Consider the following 22,607-nt stretch of genomic DNA (forward strand, 5'->3'; position numbering starts at 1 on the left):
TCCCCAAGCGCGAGGTGTGCTCGTCCCTATCCCACCACGAACTCGTTACAATTCTTTTAACGAGAACTTTTTACAGGTGTACCCGGCCATTTGTTATGGTACAGTGGGAACGGGTACTCCACCATTCATGGGAAATTAGAGAGCGCTCGGTACGTTGGTTTTTTCGCTGGGGCACGTTGAAACGTGGTTTCTTTTCAATCAAACTTCAAACCCCGCGTACTCTCTGGAAAAGGTGCACTATTATTTGACCGACGTGCATTGCCCTCCCTTTTTAAGAATCTCCTTGTGGTTTCCGAATGAATGGAAGTCGACACAGTTCTGACAGGCGGGGTTTAAAAGATGGTTTTATCGATTCCCCATTTTCTTGGAGAACAGACGTTTTTATCGGTGATAAGCCCTCGCAGCAATTCTTTGGTAGATTCCCTTCAAACACCGTTCACTTCTATTCATGAGAGTGAAACTTGTAGAAATCTGACTCCCAAGTGGATACAGATTCTCGATAACTGTTCTCATGTGGAGACGTTGCATTACTTACGAGTAAATTAGCTTCCCTTTTTCTTGGAGAGATATCGGTAGAATGATTTTTCCTCGAATCTACTGGTATTTCGACGGATTGAAGTACCGTTTAACCGAGAAAGGAGCTCCAAATATAGTCCAATTCCAGCAATTATAGCCGTTCGGGACGTTCGGTGAATTATCGAAGAACCGTATGTTTCTGCATTCATAGATTCCGACCGTGTTCGAGCCGCCATTACCGATCCTGGAGATAATTAACCGCGAGAAAACGGGACAGGAAAGCCGTGGTCCATAGTCTATCGTAATAGCTATAAATAAAGGTATTAGAGCCGGCCGTGAACGAAACCGCTCAATCGTGTAGACGCAACGAAACTTCTTACCAGCTTGGTGGGCCGGCACACGGTTTCTATATAAATTGCCGAAATATCCACACGAGCTGCCGAACGCAAGCCACTGCGTGGCAGGGGGTTCCTGAGATGGGGTAATAAAGATACAAGGCGGCGTTTTATAGGCCGACGTCGTAGTTACGTCAGAAAGCTGTTGGTAAACGCCATTAGGGATGGCTACGAACAATTCTTGAGTTGGAGTAAACGGTCCCTTGGACGTTTTCACCCTAGCAGCACAAAATATTGAATACATATTCACCCAATATTAAAAAGAGATTCAATCTCTCTTTAATATTTAAATATACATACAACGTTTATTTCATATTACGAAAAAAAATATTTTTTTCCCAATATAAAATAAGTATGTACTTAATATTGGAAACAAAATATTTTTTCTCAATATAAAATAAATATGTATTTAATATTAAAGACAAAATACTTTTTCCCAGTATAAAGTACATATGTGTTTAATATTGGAAACATGTATTTTATATTTTCTGTATATGTATAGAATATTTGGATTCAATATTTATTTCATATTAAAAAGTGTGGCTAAAAATATATTTTTTCAATATTTGTGTACTACTAGGGCAGGTTTCTGGTCTGTATCTTATATCTCCATTTTGGATTATGACGTATAAATTGGTCTCCTGATAGCTATCATATTAGATATAGATAATGATCATTAGATAAGCTTTAGCTAAATCTTTGATATAGTGTCAAGCACTTCGAATTTACGTGTGATTATACTGAATAAATATAAAACCACCCTAAAATTTGGATCCTAATGTATCGTGGTTAACATAATCTATCCTTTTCTGGGAAAACATTATTTCTCAACACTATTTCAGAAATGGCATACTTGGTTCGTTTTTAATTTAACCACAGTATACATAAGAATTGAAAATTTTAGGGTGGTTTTAACGAATCAATTTAAGTTGTTACAATTTCCTCGAACCCATTGCTACCTCAATACTCGACAAAGGATCGTTTCCACGACTAGTTCCCGTGACCTGACTCCCCCACTTACGAAAGATCCTAGAAACCGTCGCCCAGTGTTTTCGGAGAACGGCAAATCGTACCGATTCGTAAAACGCTCTTTCCGATTTCCTAACAGGCGATATTAAACGGGCTGATTCCTCCCTGCGCAAGGGAACACTCGAATGCCCTGGCCTCGTCTCGCTAACCGTTTCGTAATTTATGGGAACAAGCCGTCGTTAGCGCAATACTCGCTCAGAAAGTTGATTTATGCGAGCATCGTGCCCCCTGGCTATACGGTTTTCGGTGTGCGTGGTCCGAAGAATGTAACGGCGGATCGATGTAATATTTATGCGAATGCGAGTATCCTTATTTAGCTTCTTCCACGTGGGAGATGATGAAAATTCGATGGTTAAGTCCGACGAGGATCCAGCTGAAAATATCGAAAAGAAATAGGTAGATAAATGGACAGACATTTCACATATTTCACGAGTAATTACTTAGCGGGGATATTTTCGAGGAGACAAACTGTATTAATAACTCGAGGATCCTGGTCTTCGAATTAATTAACTCACTGGCGACCTTAAACGGTACCAGGCACGTCATACATGATTTACTTATCATTTTTAATAAATTTAGGTCTGAATCATACAATGTTTTATTATCATTATTAGGTTAAGTATCTGAATTCTATTCTTATAATTGTTATATCTCATTATACCTCATTTGATAAATATTGTATTAGTGTGCTGTAACGTTTCGAATCAAATATTGTAAAAATAGGTTTTCATCCGTATGAATTAAATTAAATCGAATTAAATTTCTGGCATTACTATTTGAAATACAAGAGGAAGGACGGATTACTACATAGTAGTATTTTTTATTATTTATAAATGCATTTTTAAAACAATATTATCTATGACTCTTGAACATTTAAAAATATATGAAACGTATATGAGCTCTTATTATCGAACAACTTGCCCATTTCTGGATTAAATCACTGAACGAGGATTCCAGGTTAGTCGCGTTAATTCATTCCAATATTCCTCGTGGACCAGAATGAAACGTAACTACGGCTCCTCCATCGACTTTTACACCGAAGTTATTTGACCGATCGCAACGAGGATGAAGGAGCGGTGTCACAAGCGCGGTCGGGGGGCGCAAGTTCGCCAGAAGAACTTCATTTCCATCCATCTTGTTTCGCCCCCTGCCTCCCGTCACACGCCGTGATTCCAAGCCCCTATGAAAAATAGACGTTCGCCTTTAACGATACATAATGCTTCGAAACGATGAACAATATTTCCCGCCACGCGTTCCCGGCCCGGAATCAGAATAAATTTACATCTTGAGCACGGGAGAGGACACACGGTATATTAAACCGAGCAACGTGTCGTACGTTGTATCTCTCAGTCCATCCCCTGGTACCTACGAGATACCTTACGAGCTGTCTGCCAGGAATCTTACGCTTGTACTCTCTTCATCCCTTTCAGGATTACTCGAACAAAGATTCCTTGAAGGGACTTCGCGCTACAAACACGCCTATGTAGCTTCGCGAGCTTTATTATCGACGACTCGAGCGGAACCGTGTTAACTTCTCGTCTCGTAGCCAATTCAAGAGCTTTACGCCCTAGTGTCACCGAATCTTGTCTTGAACTACGGATCAATATGGATTCGGTTCACTTGGGCTCTTCAGTTGAATCGAAAAATTAAGTGGAAACAGAAAAAAACCTGGGTAAAAGTTTTATTTAGAGGATGCAGCTTCGATGACCTTGATATATGTTGTTAAGGACACACTTCTGCGTAACCCCTAAGAAGTTTCAACTCGTTTTTTATTAAAAAGTTATTAGCAAAAAATTGATGGTCACTCAGGAGGGTAGGACAAAATATTTGTCAAGGTTATGGGACAATTTTACTTATCAGTACTACTAAATTTTCTTTGTTAATAACTATTTAATAAAAAAAGAAGCGACGACTTACATTTCTTTGGAGGTTACACAGAAGAGAGTCCTTTTTAATAATATATGTCAAGGTCATCGGATCTGCATCCCCTAAATGTAACTTTGACAAAAAACCTGATCATGCTAGAGTAAAATTTCTAGAAGTCACGACTCCAGAGTGGACCTCCGTTATGCCTGTCTCGTATTCGTAACCCTTCACCTGCTAGCTGAAATTACAACCGGAAGCCCAGAAACAGTTATTCCCCAGGGGGTAGCAATGCCAGGCGAGATGTCTTCTTTTTTTCCTAGAGAATGTTCTCCTCGAATTTTTCACCGTTCTACCAGGATTCTGAAAAACAAAACATTCTTTCGATAATACGGAAAGATGTAAAACAGAAAAAAAAAACAGGCGAACAAAATGGTCGAGTAAATAAGAACGGGAAACGCTCAAACATTCGTCGTTTTGTAATCGGCCGAATATTTACCGTGAGCGTTATTTACACGAGTTTCCTGTCGGAAACGAAATATTATCAATACGTATATATTTATTATACATATGTGTATACGCACAATGATTTATTGGCGGTATATTTTGTCGGGACTCGAGATAAATTCGATGGTCCACGTGATCGTCGGATGCTTCTCGCCCAGTGAAATCGGCAAATTACATATAAATTGAATTGTTATCGGAGCATTGGAAGCAAACATCATCACGTTCCTCGTTCCGTTCGTTTTAAGCGTAATACCGCATTTACGGGCGGCCGCGGCGTTAATCTCGCCAAATGGCTACGACCAGAAAAAGTCGCTTCGAATCGCTATTATTCCGGCCCTGTTCATCGAATTATTGGGATAAGAGAGCATAATGATCCCTTCGAAATTACGTTTAAACGCTGTTTTGTCTCGTTTCTAAAACGGTATATCGGACTATTGATACCCTGCGATTCAACCGAATCGATCGGATAGATCGTTGCCCATTTTAAGAAACGATTGGTAGAGCTTCATCATCGTGTCATTTTTTATTCTACTGACAATTTGAAATCTAGTCTCTAAATCTTACAACTTGAAATTTAATCTCTGAATTTCACAACTGACAAGGAGAGGAGATGACCCTTTGGGATTCTGATGTGTTTTTGCAGGATAGTAATTTGACCCTTATCCAAATCCGAAAGCATAGGTGCCAAGTCTCATCAGTTTCCGAAATGATCTATATTAAAGTTTTACGAGGCCCTCGTACACTGATGGGAAGTTATCGCAATGGTTCCACGTATGCCACTTCGAGTCATTGAAGTTAAAACATCTCCTACACTAATACTTCCTTTTATATGAACGGTTTAATAGTTTTTTTATAAAGAATTTTAAGCTGGTAATAAAAAATATAAGATTACCCTTAGAAAAACAAACTTAACCTTCATGTATCCTCTACACATCCTCTTATAAAAAAGAACGGATTACGTCAAATTATGTCTCCCTCAAAACCATATAACTGTTATCTGAAATATTTTCCATTAAAGTCATTAGTTACGCAGTATCGAAGTGAATCTTAGATAAATTAGTAAAACTTTAATATCAATTACTTCGAATCCCAATAAGTCTTGGCACTGTGCTATTGTTCTGCGAAATTGCATAAAATTCCCAGAGGTTCATCTCGAGTCACCATGTGAATCTTATTCGATTAATCAGAGCAGATACATTATACCATTCGAAGATTATCCCCAGCCTTATAAGACGTTCACTTTAGACCCTCTCAGACATTTTCCTCGGTGTCAGAAACATAAATGTCAAGGAAACTACACGAAGGTGGCCTGGTAGGTTGCTCGAGAAGCGTACACCACGATCGGCAACGTGTTGCAGAGTCACTATACAGTCATAATTCAACATCACCCGGCGAGACTTTGGTCGCCCAAAGTCATCCGCCCTGCCGAGAGGAATTGCTCGACCCCCTGCGGATTATTTATGGGGTGGTACCACCAACGGTCGAAAGGGGTTGGTCTTCGTTCAATTTTCAAGCGATCGCGTCCAGGAGATTGCCATACAGATACTGATTCTTCAGCTGACACGAAACAATTGGATCCAGTGATGTATAAAGTTACAGAATAGTAGAAGCAAAACGAATTGATTACTCATGGCTGGCAGCCAGCTCCTCTACCGTCATTCCACAGCTTCATTCTTCACAAAGTTTCTGCTACGATTCTACTTAAGAAGTTTCTCTCGAGAGTAGAAATTTTTATTCCTCGATAGCTTCCTCTCCAAGAACTTCAATATTCTCGATAGTGAAACAGAAAGCTACTCTCAACTGGAAAAGTGTTAGTCTCGAGAAAAATTCTCACGTGAAGACGTAGCATTACTCACGAATGAATCAGCTTTCCCCTACTCTACATTCCCAAGGAAACCAAGACGAAGGAACCACTTCGAACACTAGAACTCGTATGAGGAACCTACGAAATAAAGATTAATCCTGCCCAAGAATCAAATTGATAATCCATTACCTTCGATTTCATTTTCGGCTTCCGAACTTCCGAGAAACTATTTGGGGAGGTGCTAGTCATTCGGGGAAGCTCGAGAAAAGAGGGCTCGAGGTGTACATCCGAAGAAGCCCTGCTTGAATTTCCCGTGATTCATTTCGGCCACTCGAGGCAGCTGACATCCCCATTATCCTTCCCCTGGACTAATTGTTTCTTTCGTGGAATATACGAGGGACGGGGCCCGTTCGATCACGCGCTAGATGATCTATAGCGGGGTAAATCTTGTTTAGCGAGATACAGGTGGCCACTCCCCCTCCCTCATACGCCGGATATACAGAGCTTGATGGATAACCAGCACGATCTTGCGGTACACCATGGTTTAGACGCCAAACATACTGATACGTTAACACCGTAGAACGGCCCGGGAGAACGGAGAACCTCGTAGGATTCGTCTTCGGATCGTTATACGCGTGAAGGATGCCCTGAATTTCTCTCGAGGCGAGAGAGACGGTCGTTCAGGGTGATAACGTTAGACACGAAACGATGAAACGTTACCGGATATTCCGGTTTAATTGTAACCGTCGTCCCTTGAAACCGGTGACTCTGCAACGGAGACGGAGGGATCATTATCAAAGAATTCTAGAAAGTAGATATTGTTATAGAAACGTTATTCATTCCCTCTGTCCAAGATTCTGCTTCAACATTCATTTATTTATCATATCTATAAATGCTTTTTTGGAAATTTTCGTTGTGGAAACCTTGAGGTATTTATTTGTTAATTCTACAAATTTTTTTAGAATATTTGTTATGGATAGGTTGATGTATTGTTCCCTCTGCCTAAGATACTATGTTCAACGTCGATTTATTTGTTATTTCTACAAATTTATTTTAGAATTTTCGGTATGGAAACATTTAGATATCGTTCTCTCTGCCCAAGATTCTACTGCAACTCTATTTGTATATTATTTCTACAAATTTTGCTTAGAATTTTCGTTATGAAAATGGATAAATGGTTACTCTAAGACCTGACCTTCGATTGGATTTTGTTACTGTTTTGTGATCGTAAGGTGATAGACGAAGAATAATAGCGACTTTTCGATCGACGCTCGAGCGAAAGAGGTGTGGCATAACACGTCGTTAAAGAGACGTGGATCATTGGATAATGATAGGATGTTCCATCCCGTTCCATTCTATTCGGTTGTAATCCCATCCTCCCTAACACAACAGTCATCATGTCGTCGTGGTACGGATCACTTAGGGATCATTAGCTTTATGGCGCTTCCGTATGGACGGCCGTTCGCGTGCAAGTGGATATTGTTCGAAACCGGCACTGCGTTCCACGATGCATTCGATGGTACTGAAAGAAAAAAAAGTAAGGGATTCCTTTTCCATTCGACAGTGGAAAAGTGTGCCAGTAGAGCACAGAAGCTCTCCCGGCCTGAGAATTATTAACTGATTCTGGGTTACAGGAAACGTGGACAGAAAAACCGTGCCTTTTTCGTATAAAGCCAATTTTTTGGTAAAAACGAGGCTTTGAATTTATCACCAACACTTTAAAAAAACAAGGATTCAATACTATGATCCTCTATATTTCTACACGATATCATTTGTCATCCATCCTTTCAATATTCCGACTTGTTGTTAACCCTTGTGCACTGTTCGGGTCAATTTGATCCATACTCAAATTTTAATATTTAACACTGGACCATAAACGTATATCTATTTCTACCCAATCGATAAAATTTTGGAAACATTCAAATTCACAATACATAATATATTATAAAATGCAAGGTTGCAACATTTGAATCGTCATTATAAGAATGTATTAACCAGTCATTTAATACTCCCCCCCCCCCGTCAAAGCCATAAACGTATATCTATTTCTACCCAATCGATAAAATTTTTGAAACATTCAAATTCACAATACATAATATATTATAAAATGCAAGGTTGTAACATTTGAATCGTCATTATAAGAATGTATTAACCAGTCATTTAATACTCCCCCCCCGTCAAAGGGAAAAAGTGGCGTTTTATCAACTATAGAAGGAAAAAAACCCTACAATGTCATGAAAACAAAAAAAAATATAGTCCTATCGATTTAAAAAAAAAAAACGAATAATATACACGTTCACTAAATTCAGTTTGAAATCGTTACCACGTTTCGCCATCTCTAAAAATAATGCCAAAATCCAGCCCACCCTATATGTAGCAACACCGACCAAGTAAACGAACGATGAACAGTGACAGCGCGCGTCTGATTGGCCCTCGTGTACTGCATCGTTCCAGGAAATTTGGCCCGAAGATGCAATAAACGAGTTTCCACTGTACCTTTTTTCTTAATCTCCTGCGACCGTGAAATCGTGTCATTCCCGTGGCTTCTCCGAACCCTGATTAATTCAGACGCAACGCGATACTCTTGGAGGCATCAGCTCGCGGTCATGTGCGCGCGCGCGCGTCGAATGTTCGCTGTGTAACGACACACCGCGCTGCCATCCGTGTCGCGGATGAATATCGCGGATATAATGTTACTGTATTTCATTACCCGAGGTACACCGGATGCGCTATGCTGGCTCGTTCCCGTGTATCCTGCATCCACACCGTTCCCCTCTCTGTTCGCCCCCACCCCTTGGACCCCCGTTCCCGCTGTATATCCTCCTTTATGCGGCCCGGTTTCGGCTTCCGGCCCCACCATTCAGGAATATCACCTTACGCGCACGTCCTCGTGATTCAGCCGACTCTCGAAACACGGTGTAATCAAAGGATTACTACGGGTGGTGCTGAGGTCCCGGCCTCCAAGTCAGCTTCTGTTTAACGCTACCAACCCCCACCCCTTTCTCCTACCCGACTGGTTACGACCACGGCTATATAATCATCGTCGCACACGCGTCCACGAACTCCCGTCCACCCTCTCTGGACATCACCTACGACCAAAGACCCTTAACCCTTTCGTTAACCGACCGATTTTCGAGCGACTTGCCGCTGGATTTCGCCCAGGAAATTTCGGAATTCCCCGAGACTACCCTGCTCCCTACCGTGCCTTGTCATTGCGGCGAGCCCCGCTTCGGAACACCTTGGGCCGACGGTCCGTCAACCATTAGGATGAAATTTCATGTGTACGCGTCACACCGTTTTATTTGTTAGTAATATGGATGATTGAATGGAGGAAGAGAACTTGAGAATTTCTGAGCAGGGTAAACGCAACGATGAATAAACACTTGAGAGATTTTGTAAGTGATAAAGTGAAATTTTAAATAATACTAATATTAATAAATATTTGGCACATGAAAATTACAGTTTTTAATATCTATACCTTTCCTTAAAATTGTAAGCATAGATTTTAATTTGCAAAATTGGAAGAATGTTATTAATTAAATTAAAAAGGAAAGATACCGATTTCACCAGTTTTATATATAATGTTCACTCACTGGTGCGTGTTCACTTAACGATGAATCTTATTTATGAGACCCTAATTTTCCTTATCGATAAAGTCCTCTTTAACTCTCGTGCATTGTTCGATAAACGATCGTATTAGTTTTCCTTGAATTAAATTGGCACTGAATAAAAAATCGAATTAAGAAAATGCGTTTGTCTATAGCTGTATTGTATATTTAATTTCCAAATTTCCAAAAAGAAATATTAGCTTCCGGTCGAATCGCCCGGAAGTATACATGTGCGAGTGTTAATTTCCGTTCGGAATGACGCATTGAAATTATATTCGCTCCACATACATGGCCCTAAGCAACGAAAACCCTTGAGATCTACCTTTACATTAAGGTCCGTTAACGATCTATGGACGAGCCCAAAGGGATGAAATTAATTCCTTTCACGCGGGACCACCCCTCGGTGTTCACCACTTATACGCACAACCCGAGCCAGATCGATGATGTCGCAGAGCCCCCGTATTCCACAGCACCACCAGAGTAATTTAAGTACAAGATAAGGGTAACAGGTACCGTTTCATTAATCGCCGGTGGCGGTCGAAACTTCTCCTCTCGCTTCCTGGAAACTGTATACGCCAGTCCATACCACGTCGATTTTAGTTTTGCACGAAAATTCTCCCCTTTCGAGAGGTCGAAAATCACGAAATAAACTCGCTCGAGACCGTCGGAGTAAATTACACACCGCGACCAGAACAGAAGAGAGAGAGAGAATAAATCGGCGGGTTATCGTCGGAGATATTATTACATCGAGGTCCACCGAATTTCACGGTGGCCCGCGTCGTGCACGAGGTGAACTAATTATATCGTGATAACGAGGCTAATTTTGGGGCCACGCGAGACCGTTTCGCACTTGCGCGCACGTTTATAAAGAGAATAGGATTATAAATAGAAGTGAGAGTAGAGGCTGCACTTCCTCCACAGTTTCTACACAGGCTTCCCTTTCTCTCAGCCATTATTATACCCGTGGACCAGCGAAATTGTAGTTGCTGTCTCTACGGAATTCAAGTGCCAACACTCCCCCCCCCCTCCATCATTACGTGATTAACGCACGGACCCGTCCCATGTACGTGATATTATCCGAGGTCTGCGGATAGAATTCGCCAAGACGAGCGCCAGAGACATAATGGTCCCTCTGTTCCAGCCCTCGTTTTTCATTTCGATCTTATCCAGACACCTGAATCAGGCTTGCACGTCTTGCTGTTGGATTTTCCTGATGTATTTTCTCTGCACCGTGGAATTCAACAATTGTACCCACTCTTCTGGTATATTTAGAACGGCGCAAGAATACGGAATTACGCTCGAACAACCAATTAACCCTTTCGTTGCCACTGTTCCCAGATGGCTACGTATTTCAAATTATAAAGTAAAATATTATGTATATCTTTTCATATCTATGAGTAGATAATACTTTCTTTTAGTCTTGTGTAGATGGTATAACACAAATTTGAATGTGCGTTTAAAAGTTTCTCGGTAAAATAAGTTATAATAAAAGTAAAAATGTTGCCAAATGTTCATTGAATCATTTATATGTCATGTAATATATTTTCGTATCGTTGCATCGTTGCAGATTTAATGTAAAATAAGTCGTCAGGAGGAAATATGTTCAGTGTAAATCGATCATGAATAACATCCCTCAACATGAAAATTTAATCGAGCGATGTTGTTAATTGCCTAACAGTCTCTTCTCTCTCTCCCTCAGTGTCTGTCTAATAACTCTGAAATATCGTACTGGCGCGCCCCGATGATTATTTACCTTGTGTCCGTCGATACCAGTCAGGTAATTATTTATACATCATGTACCCGGGTCGGTCAATTATGCAGCAAATTATTTCCGGTTGAAGCCCGACTTAATTACAGAGTTCACGCGCGGGCCGAAATTTTTCGATCGGAATGAAATTAATTGAATTCAATTCGGCCCGCTGGTCAACATTGCAAATCGTATAGCCAGCTACGTCATATTATTGGCAACGGTTCGATATGAATTTTGCCGTCGTATGTACAATTATTTCCTACCTTCGTCTCTCGTTAAAGAGGAGATATGTCGAAATTCACAAATTTCACGAAATGCATCAACGTGGAACTAACTCGTTGACTTGTTCTCGAGCAACGTAAATTTACCTTCACGTCCCTCGAAGCCATCCACCTTTGTTCGTGCTTTTCGATTTCGTTCCGTTAAGGGGGATCCGTGTTCCTCCCGACGGAAGTTCCTTCGATTTTAACCGCGGCGGATTATTGCGTCTGGGAAAATATAGAAGTTGTGCCCTGATGAAAATTTCAATAGTTCCATAATGAGTTCCCTGGCCGTTGATAATTAATTCAGCAAACTTATATTCCCTGACCGAGTTAATTTCCGGCCACGCAAATTAGGATTTTAATCAAATCTTGGGGATCGTTTTGCTGAAGGGTGGGGGGCGTTTCTAACGCAGACACATGGCAATTAAAGTTCTCCATGAACTTTTTCATTCTCTCTATACTTAAACAATCGACAAATTGTAACATTTTTGTATACGTATACGTATTTTGTATCGTTACCATTATTATTCGCAAAAATGCTCACCATACAATTACAAGAAACAATTTTTTCCAAGACTGCAGTGTTTTTGAAATAAAAATTCTTCGAGCTTTTTAGTAACTGCTCCCCAAAAATTGTGAATCCGAAGAGGGTCAAAATTGTAGGCCCTAATCCGTATGACAGTTAACCCTTTTAGTACCTCAGAGCCGATATATCGGTTTGTGGGTTCTTCGAAAAATACCTTGAACCGATATATCCATTTTTAAAATAATTCAAATACATGCAATGATTATTTTTACAAAATAAGTTTATATAGTGGAACATACGTTTACTGGAGAGGAATAATAAACGTGGAAAAACCTTCATTTTTCGAGAATTATGTTAATTTTAATAGATACCTCGATATTCTCATAATCTTCGAGGTATTTTGAAGGTACTATAAGGGTTGTACTATCGATTTCACCACAGGCACAGTTTCCCAGGAATGCAGAAAGCCTGTCGCGAAATCGGACAAACAAACGCGGCAAGAAATCGTCGAGTTATCGCGGCGTGTCGCGTTTCCTTCTTCAATATTGCGTGCCAAGCGGTGCCACTGGTAATCTCCGATCGTCATTAACGTCGCCCGTAGCCGACGGAACTTCCTGCGCGTTTCTAGCCTACCGAAACGTCGGCCGGCTGTTTTTCCACGACTCACGAGACTCTGGGAACCAGTTCCGACCAACTGCGTTTCCGATATTGCCCCGGCGAGACGCGAGAAATTTCTTAGCGAACTTCCGCACGCGAATAACGGCGAACAATTGGCTCCAGCCTGAACTGGAAACCGTAGGACGACGTCAATGAAATAATCGTACCCGATCGGGCTTGGTGAAAGCATCCAACGTGGAGAGCAGCCTCGTTCTCCGTAGTCGAAAGAATAAATTAATTATCAGTTAGCTAAACGACTATTCCCACTGTACATATTTGTGTAAATTAAACAGAACGAACAATAAAGACGACACTGTACTACTTTACATTTTCTGATTATTATTCTATTCGAATGACCCCAATTATACTGTACACCTTACCATCGTTTAGCATTCAATCTTCATTATTCATTGTGCATTATCTTCTTGATCCATTTACCAAGAACAATACTTACATCCCTCGGTTCAAGGCTGTAAGTTACGTAAACGCTCGGGGAACGATAACAATATGACCAAGAACAATAGGTTTCCATTTCTTCCCCCGCTTTGGCGGTTCTAAACAGTTTCCCGATCGCAGAAATTACAAGCATCGGATATTAAAAAACCAGGCAGGTGGGCGTAATGCAGTGTCGTTCGATACGACGAGTCAGAAAATATTCTTTAGAGAGAACCGAGGCTTGGTCGGTTCAGCCGGCTCGAAAGCTCCGACGATAAATACACGTTATCGATATTACTTTCCGCGACGTTGGTGTCCACGATACCGGACCGATTCCCTCTTTTCTGTATTCCCTTCCCCAACCCCATTTTTTTTTCCGCTGTTCTTTTGCTCTCCATTGTCGTCCGTCGGGAAAAGAATTCGTGTCCCACAGGGTCGACGGGGGTGGCACCGTTTCTATTCATCTCGAAAAATAAAGGCGTGCCCGATCGCCAAGTCCCGATTACCATGAATATCTTATCCGTATAATATCTCCTGCCCGAACACAACGCACACTCTTCGACGACACGTTCACACGTACGTCTTGTACACGTGTTTCTCTTCCTTCGTTCATTCTTCCGTGGCGAGAGGCATCCAACAACCCCCAACCCCTCTGCAGCTCGTCTGGAATCGCTCTTGAACCGCGAGAACACGGCTGTCACGATCGCAGGCGAGGAATGCAAACGTCCGCGAACACCGTCACTGGCGACACACAGTGTTGGATCAAACCGATATACAGGGTGAACCACGAATTGTGATCAATAAAGATTACTCTGTTATTAGCAGTACGATCGAAAATGTTTTTATTAGGTGTAGCATGGTTTCAAGAGGTCAACTCTTTTTTTTTCATGATTTTTCAAGGTCACCTTCAATTTTTTGCAAATACAACTGTAATTTTTTTACGCCTATCTGTTAGAGGATTTCAAGACGAATTCGGTAAGTATCATAACAGAACATGTGTTACTTTTTTCTTTTAATTGAATTTTTGAAAGGAAATTGAAGGTGACCTTGAAAAATCATGAAAAAGAAGAGTTGACAAAAAATTTGCTATAATCACGTTAAAGCTCCCTTGAAACCATGGTATACCCGATGAAAATATTTTCGATCGGACTGATAATAACAGTGTAATCTCTACTGATCACGATTCTTGGTTCACCTTGTATGTGTACGATGATCTAGTTATATACGATCACGTTGCACCTCTTCCGGGAAAAGAGTACACGGGAATTTTCGCGAACGTGCTCGATGGGGCGAGAAGAATTGCGTCGGGGGAACTCTTGTCCAGTATTTTCTTATCGCGGATCTGTTTGCGTTTAATTGTTTGGAAATTGATTGGAATTGGAAGGTTTAACCCTTTGACTTTTTTAACCCATTTTGAAAGTGCGTCGAATTCTGTCACTGGTTAACCCTCATCCTTTCCTCAGTTTACCAACTTAATTTGTTCCTCGGTGTCAAATTGATCCAGTAGCAAGAATTAATACAATGAAGTGATAAATAGTTAAATTTGCAAATTCTTTAAAGTAAAAATCACGAAACCTCAACTAAATTTACCTGCAAATAAGAGAATAACGTAAATTCTTAGGAGAAAACTGTGTCAAATTGACACATGGGACCGATGAGGGTTAATATCTAACTTTTGTCAGTAGTTTCACTGATTTGAAGTAGATCTCCAGGGTTTGAATTGAGAAATTTAAGTATTCCCTACAAAAATAAAAATAAAAAAAGAAAAATATGGAAAAAATAGGTGTGTTTAATATCGATTTTTTCGAACTGAAAATAACAAGAAAAAATCACTATAAACCCACAGAGTTTTGTTACAATCAATAAGTGAAATAGTGAGAAACAAATAAAATCGTGCATTTAGTTCAGATTCACAAGAATTGAAGTCCTGCAGTGCTACCACATATTGGGAAGACTATATTCTTGGAATCTTTCATTTCAAAGATGGACAAATTTTGATCTTCATTGGTAATTAATTTTTTTGAACAAACTATTTTTGCAGAATAATATTCGAACGTGTCAACGACCGATCGCCTGGAACGCCGCCACTGTTGTTCCCAAGCGACGAGTCGAAGAGAGGAGCCATCGATCATGGAAGGATTTATCGCGGGGCACGCATCTCGGATCCGCATCCGTGACTTTCGCACGCGGATTACGTGTCCGTCTTTCCGTTTCACGTGTCTTCGTTTTCTCTGCTGTCGTTCCTCGGACAACGAACGTGTTTCGTTCCGTTCCCGTTCTAAATCTCGGATCTCGAGAATACACGCGATGGTGGACATTTTGATTTTCCCATGGAAAAACGTCTGAACGTATTCGAGGGAACTGTTCCCGTTCATATTTCCGCAAGGTTTCGTGTGTTCGCCCAGTGCATTGGCTGGGCACGTTCTATAAATGGATTCTATATCAATCCACGGCTGAATTTAACTACTTCAATTTTTCAACCTCGAAAGCCAGTAACAATTACCAACACGAATCTCTCTCCGCGACAAACCCTTTTCATTAACCGTTTTCTCTCGTTACCCGAGGCAGTAAGAAACGAAAGGGTTGGAAAAAAACGGTTTAAAAAATTGTTCATTCCTTCCACACCCGGTTGGACGACGTTCCACGCGCTTTCAAGTGACGCATACGGAGGTACAGAGCGCAGTTTAATTTCGTTTAACAAATGCTTGTGGTTACCCCCTCCCCCCGACATTATGCTATAATAATTCTTGCCGCACTCTTTTCGAAAATAATTTCGGTAGCTCGTGCATCGGTAACCAGGTCACTCGGGTACGTATCCAAAGTATTTGTGAAAGTAGGAGCTAGTATACAGTTTAGTAGTATATATTACTAAATATCAACATATTAAGTATTATCATCATATTACGAAATACCGTAATGCGTATTACTATATTGAGTATTAGCATAGTAAGTATTAAGTATCACTATGTTAAGTATTATCATATCACGAATCACCGTATTAATGATTACTATATTCAATCTTGTCATACGTAAGTAACATTATATTAAGTGCCACTATATTAAGTATTACAATATTAAGTATCCCTATATAAAGTATTATTATATTGAGTAGGACCATAATAAATATTACCGTAACAACTATTACCATATTAAGTATCACTACATTAAATATTCCCATATTGAGTACGACCATAATAAATATTACCGTAACAACTATTCCCATATTAAGTATCACTACATTAAATATTCCCATATTAAGTACGATCATATTAAATATTACCGTCACAACTATTACCATATTAAGTATCACTACATTAAATATTCTTATATTCAGTACGACCATAATAAATATTACCGTAACAATTATTACCATATTAACTATTACAATAGTGCATATAATTACATCACGCGTACCCGGTACACTAACTACTACCATATACACAACTACTTTCCGTACAAAACCCAATCACTATATGTACACCGTTACCTCGAATAAGGACGAAAGATTGAAAAGACTCACACAATTCTAAATTCTTCTACGTCATCCTTCCCCCGTTCCAATTTCTCGTCGCGGACGAAATGGCTTCGTCGGCTTCCACTGCGACCGCCGAAAAAACAGGGCCCCGGGGGGGGCCAGTAAAAAGCCGCGTGTCTCGTCGGAGCGAACCGGTGGGGGGATCGCTTTCACGAGCGCGCCGCCACGCTTAATGCCCAATAAACGAGCGCGGATGATCGGGCGTATGGCTTCTCATCTCCACACGCACGCAACCGTCGGGGGACCCAGCAGACACTCTCACAGACACGATTCTGTGGGATAGCCCGTTGCGGTCGTGGTGGTCGAGTGGGTTCGTCTCCCGTTGATTCACGCACTGCATCCTAGTGTGGCTCACGCACTCACGCACTCGCTCACGCACTCACGCACGTCGTGCGCGCACTCACACACGAACCAGCAGTTCGCTGCTTTGTCACGCGTGCGGTCGGGCTGTCTGCGTGCTCGTGCTCGTCTCTCGTCTCTCACCTAAGTTTATTGTTAGAGGGGCCGGATGGCCACGAACGCGCCCGCCAGGATTTAGTGCGTCTTGCACGCCCATACCACGCGCGTCGGCACGCTTCTTCCGCTCGATCTTGAGCGAATTTTTCAACGGCTGTTCGAATTGTCCTCGACACTGCCGATTGATCCGCAGTGATGAGTTTCGATTATTCGTCGGTGAACCCAGTGACACGGAATATGAAGTCAATGGTGCGAAGGTAGACCAGCGAGTGAAATCGAACGTGATACGGATTCCAATAAATATACCAACGTCATTAACCTGTTCTACCTGTATCCCCTCTCAATTTGTTCCACCGTGTACCTTTGACTATTATTCCCGTCGATTCTATACCACGATACCTGGCGGCTGGAAGCTTTAATTCCATTTCTCTCTTTTTGGGACGTAGCAGAGAAAGAGGATAAAAAAAAGGGTCGCGATATCCGTCGGATATCGCGTAAAAGGGACTTCCGTTCTGTCGGATGACAGACGGACGGGAGGGGGGCTGCTGCTGCTTTCCACGGGACACCGGGTCCAGAATGAAAAACGTGAAATTAGGATTTCGAGGACATCGGGAGTGCTCGGGAACACGAAAAACCAATTGCAGGAGTGCACGAACGGTCGTGGGAGAGGGCGAAACGGGGGGTAGGAATAGAGGAATGATGACCTGATTCAAGAGTCGACGTCGTCGGGGTGAAACGGGGGCGGAAGGGTGTAGTTGCACGACGCAACAGTCGTACTTTTACCAAACGCGTTTGCCACGAAAATAAAAAATTGCAAGCCACTAGGTAAAAGTGAAATTTCCATGCTCGAACGAACGCTTCACAGACCACCCTCCCTCCATCCCCCGTTTCAATGGGGGCAACGATGCAAAATGCATCCGACTTCGATTCTATACGCGTTTCCCTTCACACTGTTCGCGTAATTTCGGCCGATATCAGCCCACGTATAGTTAATTCGATCACCAATACTCGGACAATTAATGATTCTGCCTGAGCAACACATTTCGGGTCGCTCTCCCAAAAAATCGGAATATATCGGCTCTTTAATCAATCATTAAATGAATTTCGTATAACAATTGGGATAAACGTGAAACGAAACACCCTCTGGAGTTAGTGGAATCTAGTGTTTAATATCGATTCTATTAAATATTAAAATTCACTATCGAATTTATACAGTACTAATGATTAATATTCGAAACGTTATTTCCACCCGAACAAGTCGACTTCGACGAATAACCGAATATCTACAAGCATAATGATATTCTAATTACCTTATGTCCCAGTGATGCAAGTCAACCGATACCTCCACGGTCAAATATTGAACCAATTAATATTCTCGAACACACACGGAACTCGATCTCACCCTCCACCCCCTGACGATCTAATTGATCGAGAAAATTGACTTTCAGCCGGTATTAATACGGTATTCAACAAGTTCCCGCACCGTCAAAACAGCCCCCAGGGGCATTATTTTTCCCCCTGAATAACTATAACACATACATCCATGATTGTGATCGAGGGTTAACCTTCTGGTTTTTCGCGTCACGTGGGGTCTCGAGTATTTTCCCAGCGTTTTAACGCCGCGTCGACCTTCTTCCGCTCGCTAATACACCCTTAAACGTGGCCCCACCAGCATCCAAGCTCTCGTTCTCACTCTCTTTCATCTCCAAGGCCCTAATTAACTTTCGTAATTATGTGTACGCCCGAAGAGAAGGGCTTTGCCGCCGCTCTCCCCTCGGAAGAGGTTGCGGCGAGGATTATAGGGAAGAGGTGGATGTCAACCGGCACAGTGTCAACCGGAATCCGTTATAAATAGCGCCGGTGGAAGAGATCCCGCGAGATTTGACAGCTCGTGACGAGCTACGCCGCTCGAATGGGATGCCATTTCGCGAGAAAGAGAACTCGGTTCCTCGAGCATCTTTTTCAATCCCGTTTCCACGGAACGCCGTTTATTTCTATCGGATCGTTTTACGAAGTATACACACTCACGTGTGTGTGCGGAGATCTTTTCGACGAATGTGAAATGCAGTTTTTTCAATTTGAAATTGTAATTAAAAACGTTTCATGTAGAAATTAATCTACCGTGCTGTGTAATGGAAAATCTTTTTAATCACTTTGCGTGGGTGTGTAATGTTCGGGTTGTGTTCTTTGAAAAGCGGAAGATCTTTATGAAGGGCTTGTACTCGACACCCCAGGCGATGGAATTGTTATTTATCATCGTATTAATGTAATGTATGGGCTGTTTTAAGCTTCTGAAAGGTTCATTTGAGCGGATTTTGCAAGGGAGAATTCTCTTTTCAGATGATTGTTCAGTGGATATTTAATCGTTCCTGTAGATTTATATATACTGGGTCGTTTGAAAGCACGGTAACTTTGTTACCTTTTTACCGAATGAATTAAATAAAAATCGTTTGATCCGGTGAACAGATGCTTTATTCCATTGAGTGTATTTTCTGTATACGTTACACGTCGTTTTTCTTCGTTTTCTTTGAAAAATACCGACGAAACGTATGATATATTAAATAAAAGTAATGAATAAGATGATATATTAAATAAAAAAAGAAATAGTAAAGTATAGATTGTAACTCTGCCCTTAAAAACGCTGCGTACTTTCCGAAGCACCCGATATACATTCCTGGAATAAATATTACTTTACGTTTTAAGTACTTACGAGTATTAAAACGATGTACATCTGTACACACCACGCGTTTTTATCGTCCACGCGTCCCGAAAGCACGTTGCTAAGTGGCCGGGTGTACTTTCGGTTTTAACCGCGGCGTCAGCTCGCGACGTAAAACGTGGCTGCGTGCCTCGATCCTTTATCATCTTCCCTTCCGATTTTATTACGTGACGATAACGTCCCCGTTAAAGTGGGAAATCGTGTGGCTGCCAATGGGGACCGCGAAATCTCCGGATCTCGCGTACGACCGGTAGATATCGGTAACAGTTGCGCTCTCGTAGAATTTGGAATATTGAATATTTATCGAAAACGTCGTAGAACACTTCGACCGAGCTGTAAATCGAACGGGAACATATAAAATGCGATATACAAAATTCCAACGGAATGTTTTCCAACGTAGGAAAATATTTTGACGGGTTACGCAATGTAAAAGAAAAAAGAAAACAAAAAAAGAAACAGGGAATTAAAATTTAGCGATACGAATTTTTGCCCTCGGTACATTATTCTCTTGTTCGAATTTTTTTTTTTTTCACGATCCCCAAGGCGAGCGGCTGGTACACCGTATAAGTGTTTGAATTTTAATTCTAGCGACTCCTGAAAATTTCGTTATTCCCAGCTTGGTCGTAGCGCAGAGCGTCGTACGTTCGCGCGAGAATACGCGACGCGTCCACCCAACCTCGCAAGTCCCACACCGACACAGAGAGACACACACATTCACACACCATTGCGATTTACGTGTTCCCCCTCAGCTTTATGGTGCTGGCGCACCTGTGCAACGCGTAACTCCCTCCCCTAAACCTCCCCATACCCGTCTTCGGGAATCCTCAACCGCGGGCTCGTACGTTCGTAACGCAACCCTAAATTCCGATGGAGTAACTGCGGGCCATTTTTCTTCCCCGAAACTGGTACGTTGAAAATTTTCTTCCCAAAAGAATTTCTTGTCGCGGTGTTCTTCGAACCTTATGATGGTGACAGTTCTGGGTACAATCGGATGCTTAACATTTTCGTTTCTTTTTTACCAAGTGAGAAATTTGAAGAGCAAGTATTTAAAATTCAGATGCCTAACATTTTCAATTGTATAGAGATTGTTAAGTGAGAACTTATATCGTGATGACCACTCACTTCGTCTAGTTTCTTTATATTTATTCATTTCTTTTTTACCAAGTGGGAAATTTCAAGAGCAAATATTTAAAATTCAGATGCCTAACATTTTCCATTGTATGGAGACTACAAAGTGAGCCAATATCGTGATGATGACTGATTCTACCTAGTGTCTTCATATCTATCATTTCCTTTTGCAACAGTTGAGAGATTTGTAACACGCTGTTAAATTCCTATAGAAATTATTCTCGTTACATGCAACAGTACACAAATAATCCCAGTAAAGTAATACACAAAGTAATTTTTCCAAGTGGATATGCAGCTTTAACGTCACAGGGCGCCCAACAGTGCGCACTTCATTGTGTGCCGCGCGACGTGTCTTAACAAGCCGATTAATTAATAATACCTTGCAGGGATAATTTGCGACCGGCTGGCATCAGCACTGTCATTGTTCCGCGGAAACGACCCTTCGCGTACCCGAGACAACCGTCTGAAAAATTGATCCGTCGATGTCCCAACAACCGTCTACGTCGCGCGCGCGCGTCTTCGACGGCGTAACTTTTCAGATGACGCACCTGAAAGAAATATAAGACGAAACGTAAACTTGCCCCGTTGGGTCGGGAAAAACGACGTTCCCCGATGGTAAATCGAATTTCGTTTCGAGTTTAGACTCTCGTCCGTTACCGTTCCGACGTTGTTTCATTTATTCAGCTCGAAAACGATCGCCCCACCACATTACGGTCGAGCTGGAGAAACGTCTCTATTTATAGAAAATTGGAGGAAAAATTGCGCCATCGGTGACAACCGTTGCCGCAGAGCTTTTTCACCGAGGGGGGCTTGGAAGCTTGAAATCTTCCAACGGCAATTTTTACGGTTCGACGTACGGCCACTCGTAAAACCGGCCAGCCTTTTTCCCCCTGTCGAAAATACCAAACGACGACGTTCACTTCCTGTTAACCAGCCGCATTATAAGCGACGACAGTTATATTCGGGGGAGAAACGATTCGAACTCGTCAAAGTCCTGTGGATGGAACGGAACAAAATTGGATCGAAAATTGTTATTTTTCTTCTTTCTTTTTTTTTTTCATCGAAGCGCTTCGGGAACGGTTTACCCGATCACGGTTGCTGCAATTTCTATCGGTTTCGAATATCCTGCTGCGAATGGGGCAACTTTTTTCCCCGTATTTCCAATGGTCCCGCGAGCTATGTGTTACGAGAGTGTCGTGTTTTTCGGTACTCGTGAATTATAGGCATTCACGCGCGTGTCGACGAAGCTACCCGCAGGATGGACGATTTTTCTTAATAGAATGTACACGAGTTACTTCATCTTTGAGGAGTCAAAACCGCCGAAATTCTTAGGAAGCCATAAAGTTGTCGTTCCGTCTTGGAAATGGTCGACGGCGTCTCGGATACACCATTAATTAATCCGTTCGCTTCTGCTTG

This window comes from Dufourea novaeangliae, unplaced genomic scaffold (genome assembly GCF_001272555.1).
Source record: "Dufourea novaeangliae isolate 0120121106 unplaced genomic scaffold, ASM127255v1 scaffold133, whole genome shotgun sequence".
NCBI lineage: Eukaryota > Metazoa > Arthropoda > Insecta > Hymenoptera > Halictidae > Dufourea > Dufourea novaeangliae.